General features: G+C 31.3%; 1 pseudogene; it reads right to left on the minus strand.

Moving 5' to 3' along the window:
• Positions 1–5,201: 5,201 nt before the first annotated feature.
• Positions 5,202–8,109, minus strand: LOC147804336 (uncharacterized; annotated as a pseudogene).
• Positions 8,110–14,701: the final 6,592 nt, after the last annotated feature.

Raw genomic sequence — 14,701 nt, forward strand, 5'->3', positions numbered from 1 at the left:
TTTTTGGGCATATTTCATTGTGTTCTAGCGATATTTTATAGGTTTTAAAATAGCAGATGCATATCCCGTATAAGAGGGAGAGAATTCTCTTTTATTGAAATCGTGGTTTGCAATCCATGTAGACGTTTTTCACAACGTCGCGTGGTTTCAAAAAAACTACAGGTCCTTGTCAAAAATAAAATCTTTAGTGTAGCTCGTGTTAGCTTGCACTTGCCCAACCATACCTGCGGTTAGATGGTTTTGAGGACCGGACTGTATAAGATATGCTTCGGAAAGATCGCCGCCTACTCGAAGCACTAAGGAATCTGATAGATGACGTGGAGGCTGATTATAAGAACCAAAGATTTCTAGAAATATGCCATCAGAAGTGAAGGCGGTTGACTATAGTGTGAGGAGCTTCGTGGACATATTCCTGGCTTGTTCCACCGCTATAGTATAGGTGCAACGGTGTCCAATGATTTTGCGGACCTCATAAGAATTCAATAGATCCGGAACAAAGAACAATCTATAGAATACGCAACCCATTCTGGATACAACTATGCATCCACTCCCTACACTTGACGGATGACAAGCATTAAAACTTGGGTAGGTGAGGCTTTCGTCCGTGAGTCCTTCAAATTCTTTTCCGACATTGCAGTGCTCTCCCCATGCACATTGATAATTTTGAGGACATGCTAACTGTGAGATGGTACGTTATTGGACAGGAAACTTAAAGTATTTACGCTTGGTAGAAAAGCTGCATTGTTATGAAACTAAGCGCAACTTAAGCTTCAGTAGATTACTCTTTCTAGAGTCCTGGAATCAAAGGCAGGCCTCATAATCCAATCCTTTGAGGGTGAATTGGGCGGTAGTGAACATGTCGCATTTTCTCACTCCCTCACGTGTGTGACAATTTTGTATATCAGATGTGATGAGTGAATGTTTCGAACAGTCAGCTAATATCATTGGAAAAATGCACAGTAACACAAGTAACGATGCCTGTGTTGAAGGCAATGGTATATTTTTAAGTTCGAGGTAATTATGAAAGTCATTAAATTGTCTTCTTATCCCTGTTCCAATGACTGCTCCACCCAGCATGAAAAAGCGTAGGAATGCCTTTGCAGTTCTGGTCAAATTACGCAGTGGAAAAATGATCACTGAAATTAGTCCTTTACATGCTAATTTTAGAAAAATTAAAAGCACTAGGGTAAATAAGACAAGAATAGAATATATCAGGGCTAAAGAGAATAGAAGGACTGGTTCACTCCTTTGAAAAAACTCCCTAGTGACGTCACTTTGGCGCAAAGCTCGCACTTTTGCTTCAAGGACAAAGCGTTCGAATGACCGCGAGAATTGTCACGAGGCAACGTCGTGACAAAACCTTTACTGAGCCAAGATTCTTGAATATTGGCCCAATCAATTTTTTTTCCTGCTAGGGTACATTGAGCGAGCATTTGGCTAATTAAAAGGAAGGTTTAGGACAGTCCCTACAAAAATGATCAATAGAATTTTATTGGTCTGTACTTGTTTCTATTGACATTTCAACTGCTATTAGTAGTATATTAGTATCAATAGATGCTGATCAGTAGGGTATTCAATTAGTCTGTACTTGTCCCTATTGACATTTCAACTGATATCAGTGGTGCACTGGTATCAATAGATATTGATCAATAGAATTTTATTGGTATGTACTTGTTTCTGTTGATATTTCAACTGATATCAGCAGTGTATTGGTATTAATAGCTATTGATCAGTAGGTACTCTATTGGTATATACATGTCTGTATTTCACACTTCAACTGATGTCTACTGACATCAGTAGGTTACTTGTATCGATAGATGTTGATCAGTTAGGTATTCTACTTGTTTTATCAATAAATGAACTGATATCAACAGATTTTTATTGACACCAGTAAAACTTAGCAATAAATATTGATCAATAGTTTTTTATTAGTTTATGCCTGTTTTCATTAATACATCAACTGCTGTCTATGGAACTCAATTTATATACCATCAGATCAATAAAAAGTTAACATCATTAAGAAAATTTTAAGATTTGCAATAGTATTTGCAGGTTTGTAGGAAACCACCTACCCTCTTGAATTAACATTTTAAGTTTCTTTTTATGGTTATATGAAACATAAAATTTTTTAATTAAATTAGAAATATAAAAAAGAAATTAAAAATTAAATGTTGCTTCATTATTTTCGCATTGCATAAAGGTACCAAAAAATTTAATGTAAAATAGTAAATTTTAAAAAAAAAATTTGATTTTTTATGTACTGCATCAAACGAGTAAATTCTTTTTTGTATTTAGGTATGTAATATAAAAGTAGAATTTCAGTTGCTATAAAAAATTTGGCACAAATATTACATTACAACACATCGAACAATATTGAATGCTAATGATAACAAAATTTAAAATATGTAATAACTTATAGTTTTAAAAATTAAGCTTACGCAAAATTCAAACACCTCAAGATATTGTTAACATACAAATATACTCTGACTATCTGTGCAAACACATTAACTTGAAATTTGGAATGAAATTTAATTTAGGAATAATTTAAAACACAAATGAATCACTAAAGCGGTTAGATTTTTACGACTGAAATGCCATAAAAAATTTACGAAATCATACACGTTACATAAAGATAATGTAAAATACAAAAATATGCAATAAAAGTTATCAACAAATGTGTTATAGAATTCAAAATTGATACAAAAGAAATGCATTTAAAACTATAATATACAAGATAAATTTAACAATCTTTTTCAAAGAAATTTGGAAATATATGATTCAGTGATTAGGAAACTTTTACATTTTATTTCAAAATTGTGGATTACTTTAATTTTACCATAAAAATAAGGTTGACAAATTTTATTTTCGGGTAACATATCGCTGTTTCAAAACTAAAACGACACATCTGCAAGCATAATACGTTTGCAGATGTGTCGTTTTAATTTTGAAACAGCGATATGTTTCAAATTTCCATCAAAAAAAGAACCCTCTGTTTATTTTCACAAACAAATACAAGCACATCGTTATTTATTACTAAAAAATTTCCAACTTCACAATATGAATTATCATTTAATTTTAAGATAGAATCGTTACATTTTTCTTTTTTAATTTCGAACATCATGGAGTCTTTAATTATTTTCTTAGAATGTAGTATATTAGACGGACGAATGTTCACTTTAAATAGGTCATTGGTAATTTCCTCATTTGGTTGGAATGCTCCCCATTGTGCCAGTGAAGTAATGTTTCAAACCTTTACAGTTCTTATTCCTTCGATATGTAAAAATTTTGTCACAGTATTACCTTTAATAAATTTTACCAGGTAGCCATTGCCAGTTTCAAAGGGAAAGGCAGAATAGAGCTATAATGGATACACATTGACGCATTTGGCCATTTACAAAAGAAGATGCACATTAAAGTTCATGTGTAAAGCACCATACAGTTTTTGAAAATCTTTAACAATATGGTGCAACATCTGATTTTTTAACATTAGTTTGCAATAGAATGAAAAGTGCTGAGGAAAATATCGATAGATTTTAGACATATTTTGTTGGCAAAATGCTGTCTAAACATGTTACACAATAAATAGTATCCATGCTCGCCATTCCTTAGCCTTCCAGTGAACAAAATCACTGTATGCTCTTGGTCTTCTTGAAATCACTTTTGAAGGAGTAATTGACACAGTATTATTATCAATTTTTTGTAATTTATCATTTGATAAATAATAATCATTTGGATGATTTGACGAAAAGGTTCAAATGTTTGCCCTTAACTTGGCAACACCCAGCAAACAACAGTGCATGTAGTCGATAGGAAATCCATTGGCTATATCGAGATATGGCAGAGAAGCAAAGGGTGTAAGACCTTTGACACCTTAAGGGGACAATGGACGTTCAAAACCAAAAATTTTAATTTTCCTCCTAGCCATATGAAATTTTTATTGAATGTTGGTAAGCTCACTAGAAGCCTGTGTATAATTTTTTTTAAGAAAACGATTATTATTTTTCAAGTTACAGCTAAAAGTATATTTTTAAATAACGATAAATTAGCAATACATAAAATGTCCCTTGCGCATCAGTTTTGCTTTTTTCAAAATTATTTTTGTACAAAAAAGGAGGTTATAAGTACTTTAATGTATTTAACTTGTTTCAGGTACAATTTAGAGCAATAATGTGTATCAAAAGTTTTTTTACACATCGCTCTTAAATTTTCATCAAAAAATTACTATTCATAAACTTTTGTTTAAATATTAGCAACACAAATTTTTGTGCAATGCAAGCTAATTGTAGTTCTATCTTTAGAACAAACATCAAACAATCCCTGAAAAAAATTTCAGAGCCATAGAGCAAAAATTGATGCGCAAGGAACTTTTCGAAGATAGAAAATCGTCCAAAAATCTTATTCTGAGAAAAATCTATGTTTTTCAATGCAAATGACTTACTACATACAAATTGAAACACTTATAACTCGTTAACAAAAGCTCCAATTTGAATTCTGTTTGCTGTATATTATTCAGAAAAGTATGATTTTTTTTAATATCACAAAAAACAAAAACCCAAAATTTTAAGGATTTTTCGTATTTTGAACGTCCAATGTCCCCTTAAACGATTTCTCCTGATTACTCAGCTTTAATCATATTTTTCTAAATTTGGTTGAAATTTCTTCTTTCATAAAAGGTGTCAAAGGTATATTTTAGTTGACTGTTTTCAACTATATCACCAGGATGATGGCAATATGGACAACCATATTTACCATTGACCTGTTTGATGTTTTGTAACGCAGCTTTCGCAACGGAATCCGCAACACAATAAGTGAAAATCACTCTTCTCGCAATGCCAGCAATGAGAATTCCTTCCTCAAACAGAACAATGGCTTATTTAAAAAAGGGTGTAAAATAGGTTGACATAACTGAGTTCTTTTCTGACGAACCAGCGAGCCTGTTATTACACTCATCAAACCTTTCATTTAAAGGTAGCTCATTCGAATGAAATTGTATGGGCCACATGGTGTTTTTGCAGGATTTATAAACTGCTGATCCATCAGTACTAAAAGTTACTTATAGATCACCATCTCTGTAAATCCCATTTTCGACTAATTTCTGAAATCCAGTTCCATCATTTAAATCCGATAAAACTCCATATTCAGATACTTGAAATGTAGTAAACTTTTCTTCTTGATTTCGAGAAGCTGTTGCAATTGGGGGGCCACTTGTATGGTAAAAAAAAGTTACCATCATTTAGTGATTTCGTGGAGAAGACTTCAGTGCATACATCACAAATTTTATGCTTATTATCATTAATAGGTACTTCTCCAATGTAAGTTAAGCAATTTTTTCAATAAAAATGAAATTTATATTGCAAATTTATAGAAAAAAGTTTTCTTAGGAGAAACATGCTAGGAGGGAAAATCTCAGGTCCGTTAATTTAGTTAGTAAGTTCAATGAGGTCCTCAATTGCATTATTGGTTAAATCATGCCTGATTGCATAGTGGAGACACATTAACAAGGCTCCAAATTTTGAAGATTTGGAGTCACTGTTGTCCCACTGCAATTTTAGTGGTTTAAAGCAACATTTATCTAAAGGCTATAAAACATCAGTGATATGTGCCGGAAGCTTCAGAATTGTAATATTTTCTGTATGGGATTTGTATATGAGATTTAGTGACATGTGGGTTTTGTGTCCATCATATATCAAAAGAAGTGGACGTTTAGTGACTTGGATGCAAAATATATCAGACCAGCTTTCAAATATTTCTGCTGTCATACATCCATTCTCACTTATGGCTAGTGACATATTCTTATCGACTTTAGCCGACCTCCAGGTGCTCTGAAGTTTCTTGCCAGTGAATATAATCAATGGTGGGTGTCTTTCACCACTGGCATTGACACATGCCATTACTGTGACGGACTCTCTTCCCGACGTAGGAGTCAATCGAGCGAGAGGTTTCCCCTTCTCGCCGACAGCTGTTCTTCTTGAGGGATCCATAAACATAGCTGTTTCATCCAAGTTGTAAATATGCGATGGAGAAGAGTTCAGATCCAGATCGCCAAGCTCCCTTTCAAGTAAGTCATAAAACTCATCTATGGTAAAAGTATTTGAAGTTGCTAGCACACGTGTTTTTTCCAAACTTCTCGACCACTCATCCCCAGGAACATTGTTTTTAAATTGACAATATCTTTTCAAATAATTTGAGTCGGACGTACCTTCTATGTTTTTGGAAATGAATTCTGCAACCACCAGTTTAATTTCAGCTCTGGACATTAACCATTTTGCCATACATCTCAAACCCATTTTACCATACATTTTAAGCAAGCAGCTAGTTCATTTTCTTCCTTCTCGGGAATATTCAAAGGTGCCCCTACTGATTTCTTCACAACTTTATTTTGCAAAATAAGCAAGTGGGTTTGAAGAGTAGAAAATGGAATACCCACTTCCTTGGCTGCTGCTCTAATACTCAAATTATCATTTTCAATTTTCAAAACTGCTTCATCAAACTTGTTTTTAAACAATTCAGCATCCTTTTTTAGTTTCTTGGCATTATGGTATAATATTTTTAATAATATTAAATAGAAAAACTAATAACAACTGTCTAATATCTCATGGAATAAATCCAGTGAAAAATGAGCATGTGAGAAATTGGTTTTAACATTAATAGAACATGAGAAACAGTTATTGCAGAAATAATGGTTACAGTTAAAGTGTAATATAAAGTTACAGTTGAAGTATAATATAGGAGAGAGTGGATCGCCTTGAGACACTTTTTTAATTTCTTTTTTTTTTTTAATTGTTTTATTTTGATCAATTATTGTCAAAATTTTACCTGGTATTCTTGTAACATTTGAAAACATTTTTATCTAGGTTTCAATTCTGTATCTGTCATAGAAAAAATTTAAAATTTTTTTTTAGTTATCTAGTAATTTGTCCCAAGGTGTACCACCTAGTGGGGCACCTTGGGACAGTTGTACAGATCTGAAAATTAAAGTAGAAATTTTCAAAAAATAGTATAACTGAATAAATTTACATTTCCTAATTTTGTTAAAGCTTTATTTTATTATTTTCAAGTACTTGTATGCAAATCCAATTAACAAATTTTATATTCAATAGTAGTCAACTGTACAGAATCAAATATCAAACCTAAAGAACGTTCAGTGCTTTGCTCTGGTTCTTTAAGTTTTAACAAAATGTCATTTGAATCTATGTATGATTTGTCTTTTTTTTCGGGGTAAATAAATGTTGAAGATTGATTCACTCTTCTCAAAAATGATAACTCTTATTCATCTCCATTAACTCTTTCAACGCAACCTACGAAAGCAACAACAGATCTTTTACCAGCAAATTTGACAACAGCGAAATCTGCAACATATAATCTTGTTTCACCACTTTTTTGTAGATGAACTTTTTTCTTACCGTTAAATATTTTGTTGTCACTTTCACTGTTCATTTCATCTAAGCTGCAAGCATCATCACTGTTATCATTACATAGATCACTAATTACTGGTTTTCTTCCAGATGTATTCCCCACTAATTCTGAGAGCATTAAATCCCCATCTTCACTACTACTGCTAAACTGAAGCCGTTTGAGAATCAATTCTAAATTGTCATAAAATTTACTGACATTGTCCTTTCTAAAGCTGGTGGCTCGAGAAAGGCTAGTTGGTTCTGGTTTTCGAAGTAAAAACATGGAACTGTGCCTTCTTTTAAATCCAATGTACCAGTCTTTCCCAGCTTTTTTTTTCATTCTGCCAGTTTAAAGGAATGTTCTTTTCGTTTGCCAAAGCATACTCATATGCAAGCGCACGTGCATCACATATTGTCAATCCGTAATGGTACTTGGAGGCTTGCAACATATATTCTACCAATTTTATTTCTTCCTCATCTGTGAATATTTTGCGACTCTGTATCTTTGAAATATTTTTAAAGTTAGAATTTGGATGCTCTCTTTTTTTTTAAATGAAATAATATGGCGGTTCAGAGTGATCTTACTAATATTGTAGAATTCAGCAGCTTTCCTATAAGTCATTTCGCCTGATAAAACTCTTGCAGCAGCTTTTTCAACATTGTCAGCACGAACTGCTGCATTATTTTCATACACTTTGCTTCTAATTCTTGCCATTAGTTAAGTCAAATGAGTTCCTAAAATAAGAAATAATTATTAATAAACACAGATTACATAAATTAAAAAATATTTTGCATGCACCAATATCTTTTTGTTAAAAATCTAGTTTTAATAAAGATTAATTATGTATATCTAGTGTCCAAGGTGGGCCACCTCCGTCTGTCCCTATGTACTATATGTACATAGGGACAATGTACCATATATTTAATATGGAATTTTAAAATATACTTTTAGACTTAGCATTAGAACAATTAAATTTGATAGTTTTTAAAGGCAAAGCTTCATACTTCATTATATTACTGATTACTAAAAATAATTTCATTAAAATTTCTTTCTACAACTGTTTAAACTTTAATATGAAAGTAAATTAACATGCTTCAAAAAATAGAAATCTTAATAAATTCTTACCTGCTTATTCAAAAGAATCAAAATTTGTTCCAAGGTTAGATGATGCTGACATCTATCTGAATCTAAAAGAACTAAGAGAAATTTTAAAATTTAAAGCCAAAAATAAAAATGTCGAAAGGTGAACCACTCTCCCCATATATTACAGTAAAGCATAACAGTTAAAGAAAATACAAATATTATCCTGACAAAAATTAATAAAAAAAGCAACTAAATTATCACTGACCAAGAATTACCCCAGTAAACTGGGGGATAAATCAGTATACTTCTAAAATTAATTTTAAAAATAATTAAGAAAAAATATATGTAAGTATGAAAACTTAGACCATTTGCTATTATGAAACAGCACCAACACAATTGGTCTGTCTAACACACACACACACTGATATGGATAATAAAAATCATCATTTTCTTAGACCATCTTTTTTAAAGATGTTTTTATAGTAGTGTAAAAAGTATTTTTTTCTCTAATTTGCTGCATACTTTGATTGTTTTTGAACTTGATATAAGAAAATAGAATGTATGAGTTAACATAATTTAGTTGTTTTGTGAAAACATTTTTTAACGCTGGAAAGTCAGTGACCATTATTTACCCCGAAAAAAGAGTGACCCAGATTTCCCCCGTGTGACCCTAGTAACTAACGAGAAATCATACTAATAAAAAGATCAAGTTTTTTTTTTGTCGAAAGACTAATATTGTGAAGAAATAAAATGTAAGCAATGACCAATAATGAAAACAAATTAAGTTATAATTTTTAGAAATAAAAATTAAAATATGCTTAGAAAAATGCACAATAAGAGAAATATTCTTCAATAACACTGTATTGAAATTGAGCAGAAACACAAAAAACAATAATAAAAAATCCTGTTTTTTTTTTGTTTTGTTTCTGTTGAAAGACAATTACTGTATGGGAAAAGGGAAAACATAAAAACAATTACCAATCATAAAAAAAAAAATTAAGGTATCCTTTTTCAGAAAAAAAATTTAAATATTTATAGAAAAATGCACAAGAACTGAAATTTATCCATTGCATTGGAATTCGGCAGAAATTTTTTTATATATATATATGCATGACACATACACCGAAAGTAAGAGTGCTATATAAAAGTAAATTGTGAATTTTAACATTCACAACTTACATGAAATGTACAACAAATATTTCTTTTGGACACTTACTAGCAAGTCACTGGTACACAGGAATAATTTTTGACGCTACTTCTTCCGACAAATATGTTTTCATCAATGTATGACTATGAGGCTTTTCATTTGCTGCTAATGCCCTTTGGTAAAAACACCATGAAGATATTCCTTTTAGACATTTTGAGTGACGGGGCTTATCATCTGTTGACATTACGTGAAAAAGAGATGCGAAAACTGCAGTTTTCATTTTAGAAAGATCAGGGGCATTATCCACAATAGCTTTGCGTTAATAACTCTGCAACTTTTTGATGGTAGGATTAGTGAGCTGTCCTTTTTTACGACCACCAAGAATTACTTTTTTTATGCGCCACTCCTTTATTTTATTTCGCAAAGCAGTGCCCAATCTTTTTGACACATGATTCAGGCATTCTTCTTTTTTAATAGAAAAATCTGGACATATACTTTTTCTTCATTCAAAGTTACAAATGTTTTCGAATCCTCATCACAAATCATTGTGCTGTACCGAAAATTATTTTCAGAGGCAGAACGTTTCCAAAGATCTACTGCTGCATGAGCTTCCATGCTTCTGGAAGAACCAGCAAAATTGTTTTGACAGGAGTGCCCTTCCCATATAAGAAACTCGGCACTGTCAGCTCCTAGGTCTCGAACGGCATTCACACACTCAGAGCAACACTTCGACAATATCACGTAATCGACTACAATATTAGTAAGTGATTCGACTACACAACCAATACTATATAGGGAAGTAAGCTCACGCTTCTGCCGCTTACCATCGTACGAAACAATCAAATCTAATACATCAATGTCTTTCAAACTCTCATCAGCCTTGATGTATGCCTCTCGTACCATATTACGAGAAAGTTCTGCAAGGCAGCATGACCTTTGCCGGAGCTTGAAAAAGCTCTCATCATTTGAGTGTTAATTTCGAATCTTTTAGATTCAACTTCTCTTTCACTTTAAAAACAAGTACCAAAAGATTTACAGCATGTTTCGCCATACAGTTCCAGCTTCGAAGAATATCCAAAAGTATCAATAATTTTGACATTTAAAGACTTTCCACCCTATTCACACAACAGAATTTGTAGCAAAGGTTTGAAGCAAAAACCACTCATAGTAACATAAGTTTTATAACTATTATTGTCAGTGTTCATTGTTGTCAGATCAGAGTGGTTATCAGAATTATCAACACTCATAGTTTTACTGGTATCATTGTTGTCATTACTAACACTTTTGTTATTAATATCATTGTCAGTATTTATATTAATGATATTATCAACAATATCCACAGTTTTATTATCAGTTTTCACTTTGTTTGCAGACAAAAGGCGTGCTGCAAGTATAGCTTTGCTGCGTTTAGTTGGCCGTGCTTTCGGCTTCCTCCTCCGTGAACTAATGCATTATTAAAAAAATATAAATAAATTAATCTAAAAACTAATAAACAATAGAAAACAGAATAATAACAACTAATATGGTTTAATTAGTTCTAAAAAGAACTTTTTTTTATGACAAAAATCGAAATATAAGGAGCAGATAAAAATCGAGCTACAAATTGTAAACAAACTATCAAAGTTGTAGTTGAAGTAAAATAAATATGAGTTGCCAGATTTTGTTACTAATAATATTAATTAAAAATAAATTAATTATGCACATTTAATTCTGTATATCTGATTGCTAATATTGTTTGTTTTATCTATCATACTAATTTTTAAATATGAAAATCATATGAGGGTCAAATTTCAATATTTTTCTGTACGTGGATGATGTTTATTGAAAATTCCTGCTCAAGAAATCATTTAAGTATAATGAGTAGATATTTCTATGGAAGCCTTGTTATTTTGTGTTTTAATTTACTGGTTTCATGCTAATCTCACATGTCATCAAAAGATATTTGAATTTATTATGATGATAAACTACTAAGCTATGTTTTATTTCTTGTTGAGATCCATGTGGCAGAATCGTGGGGGCATTGTGGGCCCAAGGCCCACCAAATTTTTCGGGCCCCTTACAAAATATTTTGAAATTAAATTTCTGAAGAATAGTCCTAATAATAAAAAAGAACCTATTGAAGTGCATGATTCAAGAGAAACATTCTAAGAAATTTTGAAAACAGACAATTGAAGATTATTGTTCTAAGATGAAGTTTGCACCTCTGTATATTAAAGCAAAATATAAAAGAGCAAAACAATGTTGTGCCAACATATGAATAGTTTGGAGACCACAAACAATTGAAATCAGTGAGCGTTGCTGAAAGTCTGGTTAGCTGGATTGCTTTCTATTGTAAGCTGTAATTATTTTTTTATTTAGTACTTATACCATCACAAAGCTAGCCGACTTTTCATTAGATATAACGATGCGTTCATCATGTATGCTAAGATATTAAGGTTATTAATTATAATTTTTATTAAAAAATACACGCAAAAAATATCCAACAGGGCCAAAATTAGATCTACTCATAGAAAATTAATAATTCATTTAAATATAAATTCATATTAAGTGCATTCACTTCAGCCATTGACGTAAAAATTGCACCAATTCAAATTTCGATGTACTTTCGAATTTGATTCTTGCAATGTTTACACGAGTTTTTTTTTTATTTATCAAACTGTAAAGAAAATTTGAAATAAAAGATGCATTTTTTTGAGAAAAGCTGTTTCTTTCAGTATTTAAAAAAAAATAGTAATATTGTGGACTTTTTACTACTTTTGAGGGCCCTTGACCCGAACCTATTGGGCCTAGGCGATTCTAATTTTTTGGTTTAATGAATTTCTTAAATGCTCTTTGAATATTACTAATCACTGTGCTTTTTTAATTTTTAAATGAAGCTGAACCTGAAAGCATTCTTACTATGAGGTGAGGCTTTAGATGAAAAAGTAGTAAGTATTGTTTTTATTGTTAGCAAATAATTCTGGATTAAATAATTATGCCTCGTAATTATTATGCTACATATGTATACTATATTTGCATTGCTTAATTTTAACCCGGCTGGATGGACCCCAGATGATTTTGTTTATACATTTTCTTTTCTTCTATTGACCTTGAAATTTCTTTCTTTTCAGTAGTCTAATTTTATGCACCCACCACCCTATATCAGGTATTACGAATTCCAAAAGGTCATTATTTTTTCTTTGACAAAGGTGTTACCAATATTAATTTGAAATTGCAAACAGTTCACATATTTTTCTTAATCACACTATTCTAAATTTCAGTTGTTGAGAAAAGTAACTGTTGCAAGTTTTGTTTTAAAGTCTTTCCCACAAAAGGGCTAAAACCATGTGTTGTAAAACAATATGAAATAGTAGTCTGCCACTGAACGCCGGATGTAAAGCGTCGGCTTCGCTAAAGATAATTTTGTATTTTTAATTCTCTGAATGGCGCCACCCTAATATGGAATTTGTAAAATAAATGTATATATTTTTGATTGTTGATGAAGCCCATCATTTTGCGTTTTCATCAGTGTTCAGAAGCAGAACAACTATAAGTTCTTTATTTTATCACAAAAATATAAAGTGTATAAAAAACAAAGAGTAAGAAAATGAGTATAGTCGTAGAAAAAGTTAAAATTATAATATAGTATTTATCAGTTAAAATAAAACTTTTTGTTTAAGTCATTGTTAACAATTCAAATTTCTCCGAAGCAATTCTAAACCTTAATTTTGCTCACTACGTGCTCTTGCGCGCCGAAGCCTATCAATTAAAAATGAAAACTGTTGCCAGCGCGAGAAAAGAAATATCATCGGTTTTATTGATACATACATACGTACGTATTAGCATTTTATATAATAAGATAACTTTAAAAAATATATAAAAAGTCTTATAAAAAATTATCTGTCTTTGCATTTCAAATTAGTTTACTGCACGAATAATGTATTTTGCACTAAACTCAAATATTGAAGGGTTATGCAATTAACACTGATACAGTTACAAAATATTTGCTGAGTATTAACCGTTTGAGTGCGGCATTTGCTTGTTATGTGCCAAAAATGCAGAGAAGCTCTCTTGTTTTGTACCGAAAATGCAGAGACGCTGCTGTTGGTTAGTATAATTTTCGTATATATTGAGAGCAGTTGAAATCATATCAATCGCAGTTTTTATTCATTTTACTCAATTGTGATTTTTATTGTGCGATGAAATTACTACGCATTTCATTCCGCACTATTAGCATATATATAAGAAAACTCTTCAGCACTCAAACGGTTAAAACTTCAATAAATAGTTATACTAACTGTGGAAATAGTTGTCTTACAGCCCCTTAATAGGGATATGCACCATAGAAAAGTATTTGATACTAATAAATTTTGACTATCGTTAATTGAACAGGATAATTTTATAGTAGGAGCAATATCATAAGTCCACTGATTAAAAATGCACTATCTTTCTTACTGCTAAACTTTCTATTAATAATACATACTAATAACAGTATATGAACCAGTACTTTTAAAAAAGAAAAATTGACAAACTAATAAACATAATTTAATATATTTTAAGTTTTAAAAAAAAGACAAATTTTAATTAAAATAATTTGAAATGAGAACATTTCGTTTCGCAAATCCAGCAGGAGAACGTGCGGTAATAATGTCTTCGTATTCTGGTATCTTTAGTTTCTTTAGCAATTTTTCTATCTTAGGTGGCTCTTCACCTAAAGAAAATAAATTAAAAATGTTAAGTAACAAATTTTTTTGATAATATTTTGCTTTCAGTTTTTTAATTTGCATTTTTATGATCAGCTGTAAATCTATTGCGACGACTATGAACGAAAATTTACAATTTGAAGGTGAGGACCATTTTATTTAATTTTATAGCAGTCGTTGAACAGCTGACCAGTTTTTTTAGTTTACAATGTTCAACTCTGCAGCATTGTACTTTTGAACCCAATTCAAAAGCCAAGGGAACACCTGAATCAAAAAATGGAAAAAATACATCAAATATGGAAAGAACACCTTATCTGTTTGTTTTAAGTTATTCAATAAGTTAAATATTTCATTTTAAATGTAGAAAAAAAAAAAGTGTAGTCTACCATACGAG

This window comes from Parasteatoda tepidariorum, chromosome 9 (assembly GCF_982258835.1).
Source record: "Parasteatoda tepidariorum strain Cologne lab strain chromosome 9, Ptep-v5.0, whole genome shotgun sequence".
Taxonomy (NCBI): Eukaryota; Metazoa; Arthropoda; class Arachnida; order Araneae; family Theridiidae; genus Parasteatoda; species Parasteatoda tepidariorum.